At 42.3% G+C, this 22,487-nt stretch overlaps 1 protein-coding gene across 7 annotated transcripts in view; it reads left to right on the top strand.

The window, feature by feature from the left end:
- The window catches only part of erfl1 (Ets2 repressor factor like 1), a 64,593-nt gene that overhangs the window by 12,710 nt on the left and 29,396 nt on the right, over positions 1 to 22,487 (top strand). For 3 of the 7 annotated variants that reach the window (XM_020041017.1, XM_020041018.1, XM_010894172.2), the window contains exon 2: positions 864 to 1,009. The exons of 2 other annotated variants lie outside the window; for them this stretch is intronic. The gene's annotated coding sequence lies outside the window, so the exon portion shown is untranslated. Of the gene's footprint in view, positions 1 to 863; positions 1,010 to 12,269; positions 12,334 to 22,396; positions 22,484 to 22,487 lie in introns of those variants that run through there. 2 more of the 7 variants (XM_029115905.1, XM_020041019.1) reach the window with 2 other exon arrangements.

Raw genomic sequence — 22,487 nt, 5'->3', positions numbered from 1 at the left:
TCCTCCTGGACAATCGAATGATGTTTCCATAAGCACCTTTCCACCAGTAGTCATATAGAAACTATTGCAAAGACCTTTATGAACGGCTTGGGTTAAACACAGAGGATGTATAATATTATATTTCAATTCAGGAAATGGATTTGTGGAATTAAAGCACATTTTAAAAAATGTATATTGGATGCATGCCACTGCCTCACACGTGCTCTTTTGTAGTTATAGCTGGATATCAGTTTTACCTTCTCATCTACAATTAACTTCCTTGAAAATATTATCCCTTAGGTCTTGCATCTGGATGCTGAGTTGGTATCATCCAAGTGCAACTAGGTACTTTGGTCAATAGCCTAGAGTTTTGAGCCAGCTTCAGGGATGACAAAATTCAATTCAAAGGAATCCTCTTGGCTTGTGCTTGGGTCAGTAGGCTACCCCTGTCTCCTCTTGCCAGCACCCCTGTCGCCTTGCACTGCTCCACGCGTGTCCCCTCTACTTTCGCCATGACAGTCAAGAGTAAATAAGGTGATTGATCGGATGGGGTGGAGTGGTTCCACCTGTCATTGTGCTCCTCTGTGATGTAGAGGCTGAAGTGGCCCTCCGGGGCGCCACCCAAGTCCCAGGGACGGTCTTGTTCAGCTGGAAGAAAGCACATATCTCCTCCACTTGTTGTGTTTGATTGTTATTCTTCTTTCTTTTTTCCTCTTTTTTTTTTAACAAGCAGTCCTAGCTAATATGAGACACTCAGGTTGTAAGGTCAAAAATACACCAAGAATCTGCGTAGCATAATATTGTTAATTAACTAAACATTAATAATATATTATTTTAATGAGTTAAAAAAACAAAAACGTTGACTGAAACTATTTGCTTTCTAGTGTACCATCACTGTAGCACGACTCCTTCCTTGTTTGTCCACCTGGAACCAGCGCAGTGCAAAGAAATCCAGTCCCAGTGGTTGGAGTTCGGATTTTGGGCTTCGGGCTCAGGTGCTTCTCTGAAGCGGGGCGACGTGGGAGTCCAGGTGGGTAACAGCCCGCTAGCAATACCCCTTCTAGATTTTCAGTTAGGCATACTGTCTCTTACTCAGGGAATATATCTGCCAACATTTCTCTTACAGAAAGCATATTTTTAAATGTTTTTTTGGTAATTGAATTATACAGCCTTAATCTAAAATAGACATTCACAATAATGATCCCGTCAATAAACATAATACCTATAAAGCATCGCAAACAGGTAGAGTAAAATCATTGTATCGCTGTGCCGTATGATGACTGCATCTTATACTGTAGTGCAGACTACGTGTTTCATTATACATTTGTTGTACTTTGTCTCAACATTGTATCAGTGAAGACATAGAAGCCATTTTGTTTAGTACAAGACAAACTTATCTCTCTTGAAGCGATTGACAATGCTACAGTTAGCACGGCACTGACTGTGTGCTTACACACAGACCGAAAATACCTAGAGCCCCTCTTTAACGCACTGTAGGCAGTTCTCCCCATAAAAGCTAACCCTAAATTACAATTGAAGGACTATTCAGTCACTCTCCCTGTGTCTATCTTTTCATTCTCACCTTCTCCCTCTCCCTCTGCCTCCTCTACCCCCTCCCTTTCCCTCATCTCTTTCTCCTAGCCCCCCTACCTCTATCCCCTCTCCCCGGCACACCTGGTAACTACAAACTTGTACACAATAACAACAGCAAGATGTATCCATCTATCTCTCTATCTGGCCTGTCTGCAGTTAGTGGAGTGGCTGAGAGACTCGCAGGCGTAAAAGGTCAGTTAATCGATGGCGCACAATTTGACAAATCCCAGCAACTCTTATCATCCACACGGCGTTTAAGGACGAAGGAGAGGAGGACCGCAGAGATAAATGTTTAATCCCGGCTGGTGAGGAGAGACAGAGGAGGCAGAAAGGGTGGCAGACCACGGAAGATGGGAGGAGAGAAAGAAAGGGAGGTAGAGAGAGAGGGAGCGAGGTAGACGGGAGGTGGGATGCAGAGAGGGAGCGGCTGAGGGAGGGTTAAGAGAAGGTCCCATTTGTGAGGGAAAAGGAGGACTGAGAATAGGGTAGTAAATGGGTTACAGTTATATGGGTGTTGAAGTAAAATGAGAAGGGGTGGATATGCTAGAATATATGGAAAGCCATTGAGACATGGATATGGCAACACAGCCATCTCTCCTGCTCCATTATATTCACAGAGAGAAAGTTTGCAGATTCATACTCTTTTTATATTAATTGTGATTTGTGTTTCTTGGATATATCCTGGACAGGAAGATTATGCCTATACACGGTCATGGTTATGATGTTCTGTCTGGTTGCTTGTGTAAATGTCACCTACACAGAGACTTCATATAGTGTGGGGATCATTCCTTACAATGTTATCCTCAAACCTGGAAAGTTGAGAAACAAACATTGTATGATTGGTAGGCTTCTGGAGCACTCATGTGAGGCTGTAGCATGTACGTCCAACAATAGGACAGTGCAACGAAGAGGAAAATTAGCTTTTGACCACAAAGCTGGTCTGAGTCAAGTGGCAGGGTTTTAGAAGCGGACACACATTTGGTGTCCTCATGCCCTTGAGATGAATTTTTCAACTACATCAGTTGATAGGCATTCTGCTCTTTGAAAGGACTGTAGATTAAACCCACATGTTTATGTTGGGACTTCCTAGTCTAAATGATAATTATCACTTTGACAGCAATGTCAAATGTTGAGTCTACTATGGATTTTGATCCTAATGTGAAAGGCATACTGCCCCATGTATTCAGACATTGACACACAGACAGACAAGAACAGTTATGGAGAGAAAATAATCAGACAGAGGGTATAAAGAGGCAGACGGATGGAGTCAGATCATTTACCAGACAGAGAGATGGAAATAAGAGTCAGATCATCTACCAGACAGAGAGATGGAAATAAGAGTCAGATCATCTACCAGACAGAGAGATGGAAATAAGAGTCAGATCATTTACCAGACAGAGAGATGGAAATAAGAGTCAGATTATCTACCAGACAGAGAGATGGAAATAAGAGTCAGATCATCTACCAGACAGAGAGATGGAAATAAGAGTCAGATCATCTACCAGACCAAGAGATGGACATAGTCAGATCATTTACCAGACAGAGAGATGGAAATAAGAGTCAGATCATTTACCAGACAGAGGGATAGAAATAGAGTCAGATTATCTACCAGACAGAGAGATGGAAATAAGAGTCAGATCATCTACCAGACAGAGAGATGGAAATAACAGTCAGATTATCTACCAGACAGAGAGATGGAAATAAGAGTCAGATCATTTACCAGACAGAGAGATGGAAATAAGAGTCAGATCATCTACCAGACAGAGAGATGGAAATAAGAGTCAGATCATTTACCAGACAGAGGGATAGAAATAGAGTCAGATTATCTACCAGACAGAGAGATGGAAATAAGAGTCAGATCATCTACCAGACAGAGAGACGGAAATAACAGTCAGATTATCTACCAGACAGAGAGATGGAAATAAGAGTCAGATCATTTACCAGACAGAGAGACAGACATAGAGTCAGATCATCTACAAGACAGAGAGACAGACATAGAGTCAGATCATCTACCAGACAGAGAGACAGACATAGAGTCAGATCATCTACCAGACAGAGAGACGGACATAGAGTCAGATCATCTACCAGACAGAGAGACGGACATAGAGTCAGATCATCTACCAGACTTCCAGATCGCGTTACTGCGTGTGACAGAGGGAGCTGCTTGGCCAAGCTCACGGACACACGTTCATGTCCCTTCCCTCTGTCTCAATATGAGCTCAGTGTAATTCGATTGAGATTAGTTTCACTGGCATGACAGCAGATCCCGAGTATTGCCAAACCACTTAGAATTCAATGACAGGCCCACATCGACGGATGCTTCACAAACATACGCACATACATACACATGCACACAGACACACGCTCATGCACATACACATGCACACAGACACACACTCCAGCAAGCCTTGCAGGCAGAGACAGAGACAGTGAGAGAATGGAAGACACACAGAGAGGGGATGAGACAGAGTGCTCAAAACTGGTAAAACATTAGCAACTGACAAGAAGTAGAAGAGAAGAGAGATTGCGAAATAAATTGTAAGAGTCTGACCAGAAGACAGGAAAGAGAAGGAGGGAGAAAAGATGAGGAGAGTGCGGTCAGATGGCTAAATCAAAGTGAGAGAGAGAGAGAGCGCGAGATAGCAAGGGATGGAGCGAAGGAGGGGAGAAATAGAAGGGGAGAGAGTCAGGGTAAGGGACTCAGGTGGAGAGAAGGGGGGAGGAGAGACAGAGTGACTCAGGGAGAGGCAGTGAGAGAGAGTGACTGCGGGGGGGGGTATGGAGAAAGAGAGAGAGAGAGAGAGAGAGAGAGGACGAAGACCAGTCATGTAAAAGTCCTGTATAGAAAGAGGGAAGACGGGGGAGATTTACTAGAAGAGAGATTAAGTCAACATGTCCTGGGTCAGTCATTAATCCGATTTAAGAGCAATTAAGGTGAGACAGATTCCTTCTTAGAGGAGGGGGAATTGGAGTGAGTGAACGGAATAGATAGAGCAGAATGAGAGGTGATAGGTGGGAAGCAGCTTTACTGGGAGTATCACAGGCTAATCCCCAAAGTTGGACCTACCATAGCCACTTGACCCAAGCAACCACCACACCCCACATAATAGAGCTCAATTCTCAAACCAGCTATAATCAAGTGGACTTAAATCGGATTTGGTGTAATCACAGTTTATCCACGATGTTTATACCACATAAGGTGACCAAATGCGGGACATTCAACTGACATTGTACAAAACTCCTGTTGCCGCAAGCTTGTTGTTAAGTAATTACACCGATTTGGTATTTTTGCCTCTTGTGTGGATGAAGCAGAACAAAAGTGTCTGGGGAACTTTTGCCAAATAAACATTCCTGGTTGGTCTCAGTATATTATAGAAAAGTGCGAAATGGTAACTCTGAATGTGATGGAGTCGGGAAGCAGCCAACACCTGTATGTTATACTGACATGTTATTGTGAGCAACAGTGTGTATGGAGAACCTCCCCAGTGAGTGCTATCCAATACTATGGTCTTTTTAGTTAATTTTTTATTCAGGGGATCAGGTCTGATATCAACATCCTGGAGATATATAACCCCAAGATTATAATTTTTTTGTAAGTTTAAGCTTTTGAAAAAGCTAACATATGTGCATGTGATGGCAACCATCCAACATCCATTAAATATGTATTTCCAGTGTCCATAAAGTAGGCATTTCAGACTTTCAAACTGACATTTAAATCACTAGTTTGACTCAATTAATTGTGGTCTATATTGCATACTTACTTGTGTTTCTCTAGGTTAAAAGCACCCTTTTCAACTGTTTGCTCGCCAGGTTTGGCTAGAACTGAGCCTGACAAGATATTGACATTGTCATATTATATCCTCTTTTCTTGCATTGAAAGGAATATCAGAACTTTTAATCGATTCAGCAAATCCTGCTTGCAGATTGACCCAGGGGGCCCAAGGTGGGCGATTCAATTGGTCAGCACCTTTCAGTTTGGGAGGAGATAGTAATGCAATTCGGTTGCTTTGCATGTCGTGCTCTAGCTACCCCTGTAGGTGTCTGTGAGCTCAACTGAGGTAAAAGGCCCGGGAGAGGGTGTTGTGCTATAGACTTCTGGTATGGAGTTCTTGGTTGAGCGAACAGTCTGATAAAAACCAGGTAGGCATCGGGTGTCCTTCAGAAACACATATGTCCTGACTCCACTGGGAGTTACTGCTATGAAGCAAAGTCTTCATCAAAAATTGGATCTCACTATAATCGGAAACTCGTACAACACTGAGAGATTCCTGAATAGCTCAGTGTCAATTCTCGTAAAATTATGAGAAATAAAGATACAAAAAAAAAACCAGAGTAAAGAATTTCCCTTTAAAAAATGTATTTCAAATTTATTTTTCATAAAATGTCAAGCCTAAGGCCAAACACATCATTCAGGACAGTTGGTCATAGTAAGACCACCTTCATGATAAACATTACATACTTTATGTCAGGTCAGTCGCAATCCCAGCCTTTGGAAATGGACATACTGATATGGGTGTGAGAGAGAAACAGTGTATATTCACTAACGTTCAAAAGTTGGGGTCACTTCGAAATGTCCTTGTTTTTGATAGAAAAGCAAATGTTGTATCCATTAAAATAACTTAAAATTTATGAGAAAAACAGTGTCGACATTGTAAATGTTGTAAATGACTGTTGTAGCTGGGAACAGCAGATTTTTTATGGAATATCTAGACAAGCGTACAGAGGCCCATCAGTTCTGGGTTCCAATGGCATGTTTGCTCATCCATGTTTATAATTTTAAAAGACTAATTGATCATTAGAAAACCCTTTTGCAATTAGAAAGAAATCACAAAAAAACGGAAGATCTTGTACAAAGCTGTGTACTCCGCCCTTCACAGGACAGCGCAAACTGTCTCTAGCCAGAATAGAAAGAGGAATGGGAGGCCCTGGTGCACAACTGAGCAAGATGACAAATACATTAGTGTCTAGTTTGAGAAACAGATGCCTCAAAAGTCCTCAACTGGCAGGTTCATCATAAATAGTATTAAGAAAAAAACACCAGTCTCAATCTCAAAAGTGAAGATGTGACTCCAGGATGCTGGCCTTCTAGGTAGAGCTGGAAAGAAAATGTCATATCTCAGACTGGCCAACAAAAAGAAAAGATAAAGATGGGCAAAAGAACACAGACAGTGGACAGAGAAAGATTTCGTTTGAGGTGTTTGAGTCACAATGGAGAACATTTGTGTGATGCAGACCAAATTAAAAGGAGGAGTGCTTGACGCTATCTGTCAAGCATGGTGGAGGCAATGTGATGGGGGGCTTTGGTGGTGGTGAAGTGGGAGATTTGTACAGAGTAAAAGGGATCTTGAAGAAGGAAGGCTATCACTCCATTTTGCAACACCATGCCATACCTTGATTAGAGCCAATTTCCTCCTACAACAGGTCAATGACCCATAGCACAGCTCCAAACTATGCAAGAATTATTTCGGTAAGAGGCTGGTATTCTGTCTATAATGGAGTTGCCAGCATAGTCATCGGATCTCAACCCTACTGAGCTGCTGTAGGAGCAGTTTGACCATATGGTACGTACGAAGTGCCCATCAAGTCAATCTTTTGTTGGAGGTGCTTCAGGAAGCATGGGGTGAAATCTCACATTTCAACAAATTGACAACTAGAATGTCATAGGTCCGCGAGGCTGTAATTGTGGCAAATTATTTGACGAAAGCAAAGTTTGAAGAACTCAATAATAATTTCAATTAAAAAATAATTATTCCTAACCATGTCAGTGACCATATTTCTTATTCTCTTCGCAATATTTCCTATTCAAACTAATTTCCTGTATGTTTTCATGGAAAACAAAGACATTTTTAAGTGACCCCAGACTTTTGAATGGTAGCGTTGACGGAAACTAGTCACTGTAATCATCCTGTTTGTTTTCCCTGTCCCTTGGGCTCTCCTAGCCCTGCTCACTGGCATCATGCTCTGCTCTTTGGGCTGTGTTGTTCCAGATGTGTATCAGGGTCTTGGGGTGGACAGAGGGCCCAGGCGTCCCTGTAGCATTGCTGTGTCTACTGGGAGATGGTGGTCCTGATAGCCCTCCGGCCTGACATGTACACAACGGTACATAAATCACACACACAGAGAGACACACAGACGCACATTTTATCTCTCACACAGCACACCTCAGATAGGAGCCAACTCTGCATATAGAAAGAAAGAGATTAGGAACTGGTGCACTAAATAGGTGAATGGTTTGGGTTTGAGATTTGGCTCCTTGTTCTCTTTGCTTCTTTATCTAACTCTCATTTACACTCAGTCTTAATAAGGAAGTTGTCTGAAACGTCCAATAAAGGACCAATTGTCTTTGGTTGCGTGATGTCTCCAACACGAAGATCTATGATTGTTTAACCATTGAAATACAGGCACAGCCAGCATTGCATCTGCTTTAACCGGTTCCAGATCTCTGTGGATACAACCTTCTCCTTTCCATTCTATGGGTCAACCAGTCCGTGTATGATGTTCCTGGTGGTGAGAGCATTTCATTTGGCCCGTGTTGACAGAGGGAGGTTGTATTGACTGGCTCCTGCAGGGTAGGCGTCTCTAGCCCTGTGTCCAAACCATTTGTGGCGTTTAATACACTGTAGCAGAGGTCTCCCCAACCCGTACACTGCATGCAGCAGCTGGAGGAATCAATATGCACTAGTCTAGACTGAAATGGAGCATCTGACACAGAGTGAAAGAGGGAGTAAGGATGAGAGAGAATGATGGAGGAAGAGAGGGACAGAGAGAAAAACAGGAAAGGATATACTGGGAAACATCAGAGGGAGCCAGGGAGTTACAAAAAGGAGACAAAAGGAGAGGAAATGATCAGAGACATGGTTGGACAAGCATGGAGCCAAAGAGAGGAGAGAGAGAGAAGAGATGGAGATGGAGAGCAACCGAAAGCGATAGAGAAAGAATGGGAGAGCGTGGTCAGTGGCTGAAAAAGACATTCAAACAAAAGAAAACAGGAATGGAGACATAGAAAAAGAGGGGAGACATGGACACAGAGGAGGAAGATACGCACAGGAAGAAAAAAGACATACAGGAAATAGAAAGAGCGGGTGAGAGAGGGAGGGAGGTAGAGCGGGAGAGGAGGGGGAGGAGGGGGAGAAAAACAGTGAGAGGGGGGTAAAATTTCCATCAGGTTTTCAATTGGGGCGGATCAATAGTGTATTAGAGCTCACCTTGACCCTGTCTCTCCTCCTTCTCCCTGGCCCCCTTCTCCCTGGGCCAGCACACAGGCCAAGCTACTCAAGCTACTCACAGCAGGAGGCGGCGAGGGGGAGAGATTGCATTACGGCCTCCGTTTCTTGGAACAAAGTGGCAGAAAATGGCACAATAAAAAGAGGGAGAGTGAACAGAACTAAGAAACACAGAAAGAGGAAGAGGTTCGGAGTAGTGGTCTGTGTTGTTGCATGTGTTGGGAGAAAAGGGACTGCTAAATTAAGATGTTTGAGTGACGAATTTACATACTGAACGGGAATATGAGACTATGTCAGTCAAAGCACTATGGACCCACACTAGCCTTAGAAACCAGATGCAGGAGTACTTTAAAGCACTCGCTGTTTTTGGGAGAGTTTCAGTAGTGTGTGTGGGATCATTGTGTGGTACAGCGTTCTCTCTGTCTGCTCTGGTGGAGACCAGTTGTATGGCTGGTTAGAGGTGGATAGTTGATGTACCCACTTCCTCCATGACTCAGGACGTCGACCAAAAGTAGCTGTTCGTTTGTTGTCTGGATATTTTTGTTTTAACATTGAGTTTCTCACTGTTGACACACTCCCAGGACACAGTGCAAGACAACATGAGGACACAGAGACTTCAGACCATTTCAGGGGACAGGAGTAGGGGGAGCAAGGGGATGAGAAGAGGTTGAATGAAAAAAATTGATCCGGGAATTTAGCATTTAGACACAGTTTACAAAGCGATGTAGAGGGGAGGCACGGGAGCAGAGGGGACCATAGGGGGAGGACACTTAACTTTACAATAGGTCATGCTTGGCCCAATTGACTAACTGTAACCTGGCAGAGGGTAGCTAGGTCCATAGTATGTACTGTACATACGACTGTAAATTTATATCAGAATGATTTTGTTTTAAAGAATTTAACGAAGCAATACTGGAAGACGTTGTCAGGATCTCTGGTTTTGTTCCACTTAGCTTCTTCACGATCCTGTTATTACTACATACATTTTGTCCCCCACTATAAAATAGAGAGGTATTTTAAATGGTAAGTCGTACAATATCTCAGAAACCTGTGAATCAAACAGTTGAAATGGGTTAGTCACAGACGCAATATTTAGAACATCGGCGCTGTCCGGATTTTGAGGAAGGTCGGCGGAATGATGCGTCTTGCCATAGAGATCTGGCATTTACAACAAGGGCAGCGCTGAAGTAATCAATCGAAATGTATTGCTCACACTGGACATCTCAGTTGGCGCAACATCAATGGTTGAGGACGCCATGTTTACTGTTGTTTAAATTGTAAATTTGACACCTTGATAAAGGTTTATAAGGATAAACACACATGATCGACACTAAACTTTCCACATTTCCTTATGTTGTTCCCATTGGCACCCATCCACACTTGGGTGCACATGCACACGATTAGAATATCAACATAACACACGCACACACACAACCACACAAACAGTGTCCCTCTCGCTGAAGGGAAAAAAGAGAAGAAAAAAGGAGAGAAAAAGAAATCGATCGCCGGGGATAGCGGTGCGCGTCGGAGGATCGTATCTTGTCAAAATAATATATTACCCTCATCCCCGGCTGATCGATGCGGTGGATTAGGGACTGAGGGCTCCCTCTCCCCTCCTCTCGTTCCTCCTTTCTCCCTCTCTTCCTTCCCGGCGCTCCGTGCAGTTTAATATTTACCTCCGTGAAAGAACGGCCACGACGGCGTTCACTCCTAATTGATTCCGACACTTGGGGCTCTCTGTTCGGGCTGTAGATGAGAAAGGGAGGGGTGTGTAAACTGCAGAGAAAGAGAAAACGAGGGAAGGAAACTTTGTCATGAACGTGTGTAAACAGCAAATGACAAACTATGAAATTAAACAGCAAATGGCAAACTATGACATTAATAAGAAACTTCCTTAACGGAAGATATAGTCTAAAATCTGGGGGGGGGGGGGGGGGGGGGGGGTATATTTGTGCAGAAGGATGAAGTGAGTAAAATAGGTTATGTCTATAAGTGTTAATAATGAGTTGGAAATAGTAGAACTACAGTAAGAATGTGAACAGACAAATACGTTCAGAGGTTTAAAAAGAGAGAGGGATAGAGCAGGTTGAGGGGTGGATAAAAAAGCATTGATAGAGGGATGGATAGTGTATTATCCGGATAGAGGAAATGAATCTAGAGAAACTAAGAAGCAAGTGGAAATTGGAGAGAGGAGATCAAGAGAAATGGAAGGATGAAGAACAGGGAGAGAAAACCAGAGAAATGAAGAGAGAGACAGAAAGATGAATAGAAAAGAAGTGAAATGAGACAAAAGGGGTTGAAGTAGAACACCTATAAAATGGAACATGGGGGAAAAGTGGAGGATCAGGGGGAGAGAGGTGACAGGACGATACTGAGGAAGATGGACAGAAAACAGGAGTAATAGCGGAGGGGGGAAGCGGCACGAGAGGACCATATTTTCAGTTGAAGGAACTGGCCTGTCATCTTGTTCTGCCAGCACAGAGCGCTCCTATAAAATACAGGCAGCAGGCTGGCCACGCAGGGTGACTTATGTGTATATCTAGGCTTTGTCAATATTTCTTGCTCTCTTCCTTCTACTGTGCTTCCCCTTTTGCTCCTTCACTCCCTCGCTATCTCTTTCCCAGTTCTCCTATTCTCTTCTTTCCTCTGTCTTTCCAGCTTCCTCTGTCTATCTGTTTCACTGTCTTTATCTCTCTCTTTCAGGTCCAGTTGTAGGTCCAGTTGTTTCTCTCAGCAGAGTACCTGTTTATATCTTTCCTTATCTCTCTGAAGTTCCCAACCACGTTCAAAGGCTTTGAGGAACTTTTGAGGATTTCTGCATGAACAATTACTAGAGGGAGACACAGCAATAGGACCTAGATGCAGAAAGTGCATTGTGACAATGTCTGCAGCAAGTAAAACTTTTTTCTTAACACAACACCTTCATTATGCAAGGCAATGCAGTGTCACCAGTCAAAGCACAGTATTGCTTCTAACCCCTGCTGGTTTGCCTGACAATGGCTGTTCAGAACTAATACAACCCTGCCTGCTTGCTAATTTGTTTGCACTCTAATATCATGTATCAAGGCTGTCCTGTGATTGCAAACCAGCTAGCAACTAGGCTAGGCAATTCTACTTATGAGGAGCCTTTTTTAGCTTATCCAGTAGGGGCTGGATGTTACAATGATTTTCGAATAGTTACTTACTAGCAAGCCTGTTTGCATTTGCATTAGGGAGGCCCAGGATTGCCAAGTAAGTGCTACTTGTGTTGTATATCTTAGCCATTAATAGGACACGCTATTCCCAGCACGGTGATCCTGTATAGTGCATCATGGGTTAGACTGATGAAGCGCAAGGCCCCACTTTTCTGCCGTTTTGGTCCCATGGCTACCACACACTAACAGTGTGAATGAATCAGGTGGGCATAGGCAAAGCAAAGTCTCACTGTCCACTTTTTTCTTGAGCAAAGTTCAGTTGCCTCTATACACCCTCCAGGCCAGTATGCTGCAACGGAGGTCCTGCACTGGGTTCTACTGTGTGTGGCGCTGCGTGTTTACAGGTACATGACATGACTGTGTGTGTGTTTGTGCGTGTGCGTGCGTGTGTGCGTGTGTGTGAAATCACTATATGTGGATATATGTAAGTCTCATTATCCTTTGCATGTGATAGCGCCGGGCGGTGAGCTCGTTCACTCATTTGAACCATAGGGGTTTACCTCCTCATCGTCATTGTGAATCTTCATCTTGTTCAGCTAAGGCCTAGGGCATAGGGAGGGAGCCTGGGACCCTGGCCACAGAGGTTGGAGGGGAAGCCTATCTGGACCACTCAGTAAGTCAGTGAAACTTATCAGAATCTCCTGCGCATCTATATAAAAAATAGAACTTTGTCAAAGTGTTATTCTGAGTTATGTTGGCATTTCCTTTTAGACAGGACCAGCCAATTGTAGGTAAATTCATACAGGATTCAGTCAATTCAAAAGAATTGAAATTGATTTAATAGCAAATACATTTTTCATTTTCATGTCATGAATTGGATTTCAATTAATCTCCTTAGAACTGACTTAATTAATATCAGCCCTGCAATATGAGGTGCCTATTGCCTTGCAGTCATGCTTGTTGGCAGGGAGTTTGGGTGAGTGTGAGGGGGAGAGTGTTACTCTGGAACAAGACAGAACTTATTCATTTTACTGAATAAAACCGAAATAGAATCCCACATCCATCTCCATGACTTCTTCTGTCTCTGTTTCATTTTTTCTTTTATTCACCCTTCCCTGTCTCCCCTCTCCTTCCTCTCTTTCCCTCTGCCCCTTTATTTACCTCTTTCCCCAGCTCTCTGTGGTGGCTGAAGGAGCGGTAACAGAAGTGTCAGTTGTCATTATTGGTCTAATTCAGTAGTCTGTCATCATGGTTCTCTCTATGCAGCGTATTATATGCCAGCACAGCAGGTGCGCTACGCACTGAGGTGGAGATTCCATTTGACACGCACAGAGGCTAGGCAGGCAGAGACCAAGCAGATAGAGCCCAGGCAGACAGAAGCCAGACAGACAGAGACCAGGCAAGCAAAGGCCAGGCAGACAGAGACCAGGCAGGCAGAGACCAGGCAGACAGAGGCCAGGCAGACAGAGGCCAGGCAGACAGAGGCCAGGCAGACAGAGGCCAGGCAGACAGAGGCCAGGCAGACAGAGGCCAGGGAGGCAGAGGCCAGGCAGACAGAGGCCAGGCAGACAGAGGCCAGGCAGACAGAGGCCAGGCAGACAGAGGCCAGGGAGGCAGAGGCCAGGGAGGCAGAGGTCTGTTAATGTTCTGTACAGAGAGGTGGTATAGAGCAACCAAGCTTACACAAACACACATTGTTACATAAACACAGTCTTACACAAACACACACTGTTACACAAACACAGTCTTACACAAACACACACTGTTACACAAACAAAGTCTTACACAAACACACTGTTACATAAACGCAGTCCGCTGCACAATAAAACTCTTGCACAAACACATTCAGTTCCAAGACAATTTCTATTAAATTAATATAATATTTTACACAAACAGACTCAGTCACAAACACGCTGTTACACAAACACAGTGTTATATAAACATGCTGTCTTACCTAGACACCATCTGCTACACAAATACATTCAGTTACAAAAACACACTCTCCTGCACAAACCCATTGTTATGCAAACACACTCAGTTACATTAAACACACCATTACAAAATCCCCTTTGTTAACAAACATGCTCCGTTACAAAAACAGGCTTTAACACAAAGTTAGACAAACACAGCATGTCACACAAACACACTATTTTACACAAACACACAATGTTAGAAAAGGACTCTCAGACAAATACACTGTCACAGAAACACATTCAACACACTGTGGCGTAAACACACCCTGTTACACAAGCATACAGCCAGAAGCAGAACCAGTCGGTCAATTCATATTTCTGTAGAGCAAATGTTCACTGCGCATTTAATGCGTTTTGTCCACCTGATGAAATTATGATGACAACTTTGTATCTGTCTGGCGCAGGTCCTATCTCAAACAAAATTCCCCCAACTTGGACTAAAATTGGGTGAACAATACAACTTGTCTTAGGGATCTGGCAAGCATTGCAAGACCACCCTCTTTGGCCTAAAGCAATGTAAACTGGTGCATAGGACCCTCTCCTCAAAAGGAACATAACTGTCATTGCATGATTGTTTTCCTGATGTCTCAAATATTATGTGAACGCTCTTGAAATGCTACTCCTGCGTCCCCAAATGAAAAATTTGTAAAGAATTTCACATACTCCATCTATCTACAAACATTTAATAAATGCAATATTTTAGCAGTTAATACCAAAAATAACATATTTGTATTCTAACAACATTTGGTTAACGTGTTGCAAACATTATCAAGACTCAACATATACAAGAACGTTCATATCAACCAATCAGTGGTTCTTTAACATTCTTCATATCTCTTCATCTGTTTGATTCAAGTGGTGAACCTTCTGACACATACTAAGGATATGAGGCTAGCTAAACATGTGATAGGCTCTCAACTACTGGCCTGATTTTGACAAAACTTGGTTGCATGATACATCATGCCATTGATATTGGCTATTTCCAATTAAACGGATTTGCCATACTAATTTACTGAAATGTGTTTGTCAAACATGATATCTAAATTGGCCCAAAGGGGTCGCTGCATTATTCATGGCGGGGTCACATGTTTGCTTTTACGTTATTGTTCTTCAGTAAGTGTATTGTGAATTGTGTGAGGACACCTTATCTCTTCTTTCTTTCCTTTTGTCAATAGCCATTTGTATGGGAGCTCTCACCCTCTGGTTCCCCATGGGTATGGTGGGTTTTATCAGGTTTTCAATCCTACACTGCTGCAAATCCAGTAACCACTGTAAGACTTTTAAAATGTTTAAACTATCAAAATGATTAATGCTGAGTCTAGAACCCTTGTAGAGTACCCACAGTGATCCTATTAAATAACAAATTCTTTATTTTATGTGAACACCACCACACCCTTTCAATTTTGTTTTATTTTCTTACCAAATGTTTTTGTAGCACACAATAACCTTCAATAGCCACACCTACAGTGGATATTGGGTGACAAAAATCTTAAGAAAATATTTACCAGGATTATAAATAATTGTGTTTTCTATAGTATAGCCTACACATTGCAATCAAATATTCCCTTTACTGCTCTTTTTAAAATGGGTTAGGTCTAGACATGCTGTTGTGTGCATTGTTGTACCTTATCTAATATAACCACTAATCAAGTCATACATGCTTATATTATCATGAAAAAATCCGTTAAGGAACAGAGTAGCGTAATCCCCATTGGGTAGACGAGCAATGAAACAAATTACGGTTAGACTTAGAATGATTGAAATCCGTCGACTGATAATATTTCAATTGCCTACTTATCAAACTGGCGTATAAATCAAACACTCAAATTATGCTTTTACCACTGTTTTCATACCTTCAATAATTGATAGCCTATAGCTAACTGATGTGAGTAGTAGACTATTTTCAGGGCCCAGGCTATTCGTGCGTTGGTTCCACATAACTCCACCTGTAAATTGATAATTTGGTAAACATTTATGTTGAGAGACTGGAGGCGATGGGGATAAGCACCTGTCTACACAGTTCTGGTGGCGTTCAACCCGTCGTTTCCTTTATTATAAAAGCTGCGGTAGTGATCGTAATGAGACAACCCTAAGAACTTCAAAACAAATTCAAAATATCCGAGCCCAAACCCGCGGCCGCCAATCCCGTTAGTGAGAAAGCAGCAAATAACTGCGGTTCTTTCCCACTGGAGACGTAGGCCTACTTATCTTTCAGTGTCTCACGCGCACTCTTTACCCCTCGCTCTGCAAAAAAGAAACATTTTCCTTTTCTCATACCTCCACATTTTACAAATTTCAGAATAATTGTTTGAATTTAAATCGTGTGTTTCCATTGCAGCGGATTTAGGAGATTTGGCTAAAGTGCGCAAAATCTCTTTTTCAAATAATGTTTTACAATCAAATAATGAAAACCAGAAAGATAGGGCATGGCCGTGCATTGAATGAATGAGTAATATGATTTAGGGGGGAAATTTTACTTTTAAGTAGTAGAATATAAGCATAGGAACCGGTGAGACATCCTAGGAGAACGGAGGGAGGAGGACGAGGTAGACCAGATCAAGAAGAGAGAGGGATGTATCAGGAACATAAAGCCAGAGAGAGGACCAGGGCAGGACGCTGTGTGTTAGAGTTGGGAGGTGGTGGCAGAGAGATTAATGGTCTGTGTTGAAAGTTTCGGGCAGGGCACTCACTGCGTTGGCCCTCTTTGTAATTCTGTACTTAATCACCATCATTATGACACAGGGAGCGGACGGAGCAGAGGGAAGGAGGGGGAGAAAGGAGTAGGGGAGAAACCCAGAGGGAGAACGAGGTGATCAAGTGAGCTAAGGAAAAGGAAAATACAGAGAGAAACACTCAGAAGAGAGACAGGCACAAGATAAAGGAAGAGAGAGTTGGGACTGGATATGAACTTGAATTATTACTGTATGACTGAGTGAGCAGGAGATGGACGATAAGAAAGATGGGGAGACGGGGGAGAGGGGGGAGAGGGTGAAAGAGAAAGAGATGGCAGCAAGTTGTTGAAGACGGGGGTGAACCTGAAGCGAGGGAGAAATTGTTGGAGGTTGATGATGAATGGATATAAAACGAGGACGAGAGAGGGAGCAGCATGAAAGAGTGCTTGTGGAAGAGTTGGGTGCCGCTCTGTAGATGATGAAACACTAATTAAAGTAAACGAGCTACCTGAGCCCTCGGACTAACCCCTTGTCACACTCTGTCAAGAGTGGAAGAGTGAAGGGGAGGAAGGGAGGGAGCTTGTGAAGGCAGAGATTCTGTGAATATGCATGTTCAGTTTCCATTGCCACCTTTATTTATGAACCATTTCATCTGAACGATAACGTTTACCCAATACTTCCTGTTTATTGGTCTTTTCTATATTTGAAGTAGATGGTGAAGGCATTGTTTCTAGGTAAACAAAATAATGCACGTTCTGTATAACTCGGTACAATTGGACATTCGTCAGTGTTAGTTATAGTATCCCAAAAAGTATGTGAATGAGTATGACAGCACCATTGGTGACCCGGTGCCCCATTGCTCCAAGGTTGGGGTGTGTGGTTATGGTTTTTGGTATAATTATTGAGTCAAACAATAAAATGATGACCACAGTAAATAAAAATGAATTAATGAAAATGCAAAAAAAAATGTTTATGTTAAGAAATGCTGCTTAAGAAATAATATATTTTTTCTTTCCAAACGATTAAAATTATTGGCACCTGTTTTTAGTAGTCCAATATTCCAACATACCTTGAGAGGATTACGACAATGAGCCTTTTTCTAAAACGTTTCATGACAATGGAGAACACATTATGACGATTCCTACAACATAATATTTCCCTATTCTTCATATCCTTATTATGCGTGTATTGGCCTTCCCTTCTGTGGTGGGTTTGGCATTGAAAAACACAAATATGTGCAAAAAAATAAGTATATAGTCCTACTGGGAAATACCTTGTCATGGGGACCGGTCGTTTTAGCCAAAAACCTGGAGGAGGTTGGATCTGCCACAAAGCTGGAACTCGGCCACAAGTGGATCGCCAGGAAGCCAATAAAAACAGATACAAAACATCAACATCTTTCAATAGTTGCTATAACCGAAAATCAACATTCTGCAATGGTCATCTCAGTTTCTAGACTTGAGCTACTTTAAAAACCTATTGTTTGAATTGAACTCGAAGGATATCTTGAATTAAGAAATATGATGTATGAAAAGATCCCCTTTAACTTAATAAAATACATTATAAAACGTCTGAGAGGTTGACCTCTCTAAGGTAGCCTATTAAAAACAGGTGCTAATAATTTTGACACCTTTATTTTAGAATGAAACATATATTTCGATAAAAAAAACGAGATTTCTCAGAGCACTTGCGTTGTATAAAATGATTACATTTTCCAACTTCGTAAAACAAATATATCCGAGTGTTACCATTATTAATATTATCCTATCTTTTTCCCTTATATTTAGCCTATTAATGGTGCCAGTCATTTTGGAGGAATGCCCACCTATATTTATATTAAACGATAAACTCAAGTGAAGTAGCGAAGAGTAAATGCAGCTGAGGTGACTCCTGGACTCATTTTCCAGTTGCCCTTGAATAGAAATCAAATAACATTGGGGTAGTTGTATATAAATAGGAACAAGTAGCCTAGTGTATGATGTCATGCAATTTCCCCCGTGTGCATTGGGTGATAGGCCTATATATACGCGTTATTTTAACCAATTGGAGTAGTCATTCTTAGGGTTAACGTGTTTTACCATATCCTGTTTTCTGCGTGTAGAAAAATAGCCATGAACATATAACAGTGTTGTCATCCGTCCACTATTCCCATTGTTTTATCGATTGTCACCCCATGCGTGATATTTCCTTTTCATCACGCATTTTGTTACCTAACAGGCGAGCTACTTATATATAAACACAAAATTCTTTATTTCTTAATGTTCATATTCATTCAATTAATACCGGGCCTAATTATCTTATATATTTATTTTGCCCATCTCGCTATCCCTCTTTCCTTTTTTCCATCTATCTCTCCAACGATTATCTTGCTGTCTAATTAGAAATCGATGCTGTTGGGCCGGCGGGTATTTGCGATGTGTTTGTGGATGTTGAGAACAATCCCCCGGACAGAGGGAGAGAAAGAGAGAGAGAGGAAAGAAAGGAAAGAAGAGGAAAACACTCACACACACCACCTCACTTTACTGTCAAGCAACTTCACTGCTTCCAGCTATACTCCTTTATAAAAAGCAGTAAAAAGCAAGTAAAGGAGAAATGAAAAGAATATCGTTTTAACGACTGGCGCGAGGGATTTGAGCTGGATTTGAGCGGGGAGTTTTTTTAGAATAAACAAAGGATAAGGGGTATATATTTCAAAGCGCTTTAAATGAATCAGCCTATAGCTCAATGCAGCGCGAAAAAAATATATATTTTGAAGTAAATGGTATTGGGTGGGTCACCAGAGTAGTAGGCTAAGCAGAGGCCATTGACATTCATACTATTCTTGCCGGTTAATAGTAGCCTAATTCTAGCCATGAATGGGCCTACAAATATAATTGGCTTATGGGTATTCATCAATTTACTTAACTGTTTTATAAATATTGCTGTAGTTATTATTGTTAATATAATTATTATGATGATGCACGTGTTTAGTATTCATCAAATTTGCACAATTTTAATTTGAAATACATCTATGCGTTACAGAATGTGTCTCGTTTTTCCTCTGCTTGACTGCTCTGTACCTCTACGCTTGTCGGCTTGATTCTGTACGGATCCCAAGTCTCTACTGCTCCGCGGCCTGGTGGAAAGAGGCGACGGGTTATTACTGCCAGAGAAATCGAACCTAAACGAATTAGGAACCCAAGATGCCGTTCTAAGAGAAATGTTAAATAAAGCGAAAAGGGAATGAGAGAGCGCACTTTTATTAGTTCATCTCACTCCGGTATGTGTTTACCGTCTGTGCTTCGCTTTATTTCTCCACATAATCTGTTTGTAACTTTTAGCGTTTTTTTATATTGACTCCTGCTACGAAATCTCTCGTTCGTTCGCTCTTTCGCTCACTCGCCCACTCAGCCATTCACGTTCTCTCTCACTTGGTGTATTGAATTACCAAAGTAAAATGTTTTTCTCTGTTGCCTAACATTTCGTCAACCCCTGTTAGCCAGGCTATCTGCTGCCATGTGTGTGCCTCATGGTATGGACAAGGTGCTAATTGTATTGATACGTTTCGTAAGTAAATAAAGACAGTTGTGATATTTGAATCCAACTCGAATTGTACGCGTGATTTATGGACTGAAATAACGTATTTAAAATGTGTTAACGTGTGAGCACGATTGCGTCTTTGTTTGTAGGTTTTGTATTTGAGTCAGTCGTGCATGCACGTCTGTCAGTCCATCTTTCGCGCTCATTAAACGTCCCTCTCTTTCCTTCCCTGCGTGTTGATGCTCCCACTCCCGCCCTCCTTCCTCCACGCCTCGCTCTCCCCTTGCCCATGGCTATATGATCGTGAAAAATGTGTTTACAAAACTCGCTCTCTCACAGATCAAACCGCACAGCCGAATCAAAGACTTGGAGATAGAGAAAGAGGAGAGACGGAAGAGAGAGGAGAGGGAAGAGAGGGGTGTATGATTTAAAAATTCTGTGTTTTTTTCCCCCTCCTTGTGCATTTGGATATCGGCACAGAGCTCCTTTGGTAATACAATATATTTAAGCCCAAACAACTGTTTGTATTCATTGTTTATCATGAGATTATAGTATAATATTGATGTCTCGTTGTCTTCGCTAACACAGTGTTAGCCATTCCTTGTGAACGACACACTAACAGGGAACGCTGCCTGCCTCAGTTGATCATTAGTGTGTATTACACGTCCTTACAATTCTGTGCTAACAAGCACCTGAGAAGTTGTCATCTTACATTGATCTTTCAGAGGCGTGGCTTAATTTAAAGTTATAGTATCGTATATATTTCGTCTAAATTGTCAAGTTGCCTTTTCTCAAAGTCAATTCCAGTCCAATTATTTTAGTAAGTTGATGCTCATGTGGTTACTGTATGTGTGTGGCGCACATCTATCGCAATATAATGGTAGATGTAAGGAAGGCGTATGGGGTCTTTAGATTAATCTAACAAAACAAGGCATTGAAAATAGTGGGATTAAGTGGCTAATACAATACAGTATCGATGGAACAATGGGGAGAGGAAGGGGCAGAGAGTAAGAGGAGGAAATAAAGAGAGCGACTAGGCGAGAAGGGAGAGGAAGAGATGAGTGTCAGAGGAGAGTGAAGGGGTAAAGAAGAGAGGGATGAGAGGGATGGGCAGACAGGATGGCGGGGGGAGCGATTATAGCAGGGTTTATGTATGAGCTATTGATTTAGTCGGTGGTGACTTCTTGAGTGGTTAATTCGGGAAGTGAGAGCGATAGAGAGAGTAACTCAATGACCAGAGCTAGGAGGAAGGATACAAGAGAGCGGGATAGGGAGCAGGAAAGGGAATGATAAGGAGGAGAGAAAGGTCTGTAACAAGTGCATCTTCTTCGTGGGGTGAAATCATTGAGGAAGGCAGCTTCTAACACCACGTCTATAGACAGTGGTTGGAAGCAGGGGGTAAAGTGTTGGTTACACAGTATGGTGTTAAAAGGTGTCGTTTTTGGACTAACCTTTCACCATATACGGGCGGATTGTGAGCCCATTATATTTTTTGTTTGGGTTCCATCTAGCGGTCGGGGGCTCTAAGCGATCCCGTATTTTGGTTTATACCGAGAGACTGATTTATGGGTTATATGTTAAAACATGGTAAGTCTATCAAGAACAAAACGGGATTTAACCATCCTTAAGCAAGGCACCTGCGATTCCACATATCGCAGCGTCTTCCTCTCGGCTGTTTAAAGCATGACATCTCACAGCTTTCTGTCATATAATGCCAACGCATACTATTAGTGACATTGTCAGTCAACTCATGCGTAACTGTTCTTTAGAAATGGTATCCTAAGGGCACCGCTTTTGACTACACGCCTGTACGTTGTGCAGTAAACTAAATAGATGCAATTTTTAGCCCCTAATCTGACAAACCAACATGCTTTAAATTGACTGCATTGTGGTTTAAAAGGATAGGATAGCTTTTGGTCTCATGCTATCACTTTACAAGTTTCCAATTATGAATCCAGAATACACATCTGCTCGACTGCTCTGCAGAAACAACCGATGGTTCTTACTGTCTAGCCTTGTCAGCAGGAGTCAACATCAACATCAAAACTATTCTTACTCTGTCTGCTATTTTATTATAGCCTTCACACATCATGGATTTGCCCCGCACTCAATTTTTTGCCTAATACTACTTGTCGTTTGCTTACGCAAATAACAAGACACCCACTTTAAAATGTAAGTGTGTCACTGGCCAGCAACATGCGTGTATCTGCGTGCGAAGTTTAGGGTCCGCTCGCCGGAGCAGTCTCCTTTCCTCTTTCTCTTCCCCTCTTCTCTCTCGTGCAGGTTTTGATCTCTCAGCCGCGAGATCAAAAGCGCTCTCTGGCTATTAGTCAGCGCGAGCCATTGATCCCACATCGATCCACGCGAGACACAGCCGCCCCGTGAACACGGTAC

This window comes from Esox lucius, chromosome 20 (assembly GCF_011004845.1).
Source record: "Esox lucius isolate fEsoLuc1 chromosome 20, fEsoLuc1.pri, whole genome shotgun sequence".
Taxonomy (NCBI): domain Eukaryota; kingdom Metazoa; phylum Chordata; class Actinopteri; order Esociformes; family Esocidae; genus Esox; species Esox lucius.
The sequence above is the reverse complement of the archived record's forward strand: the minus strand, read 5'-3'. Positions and strand labels throughout refer to the sequence as shown.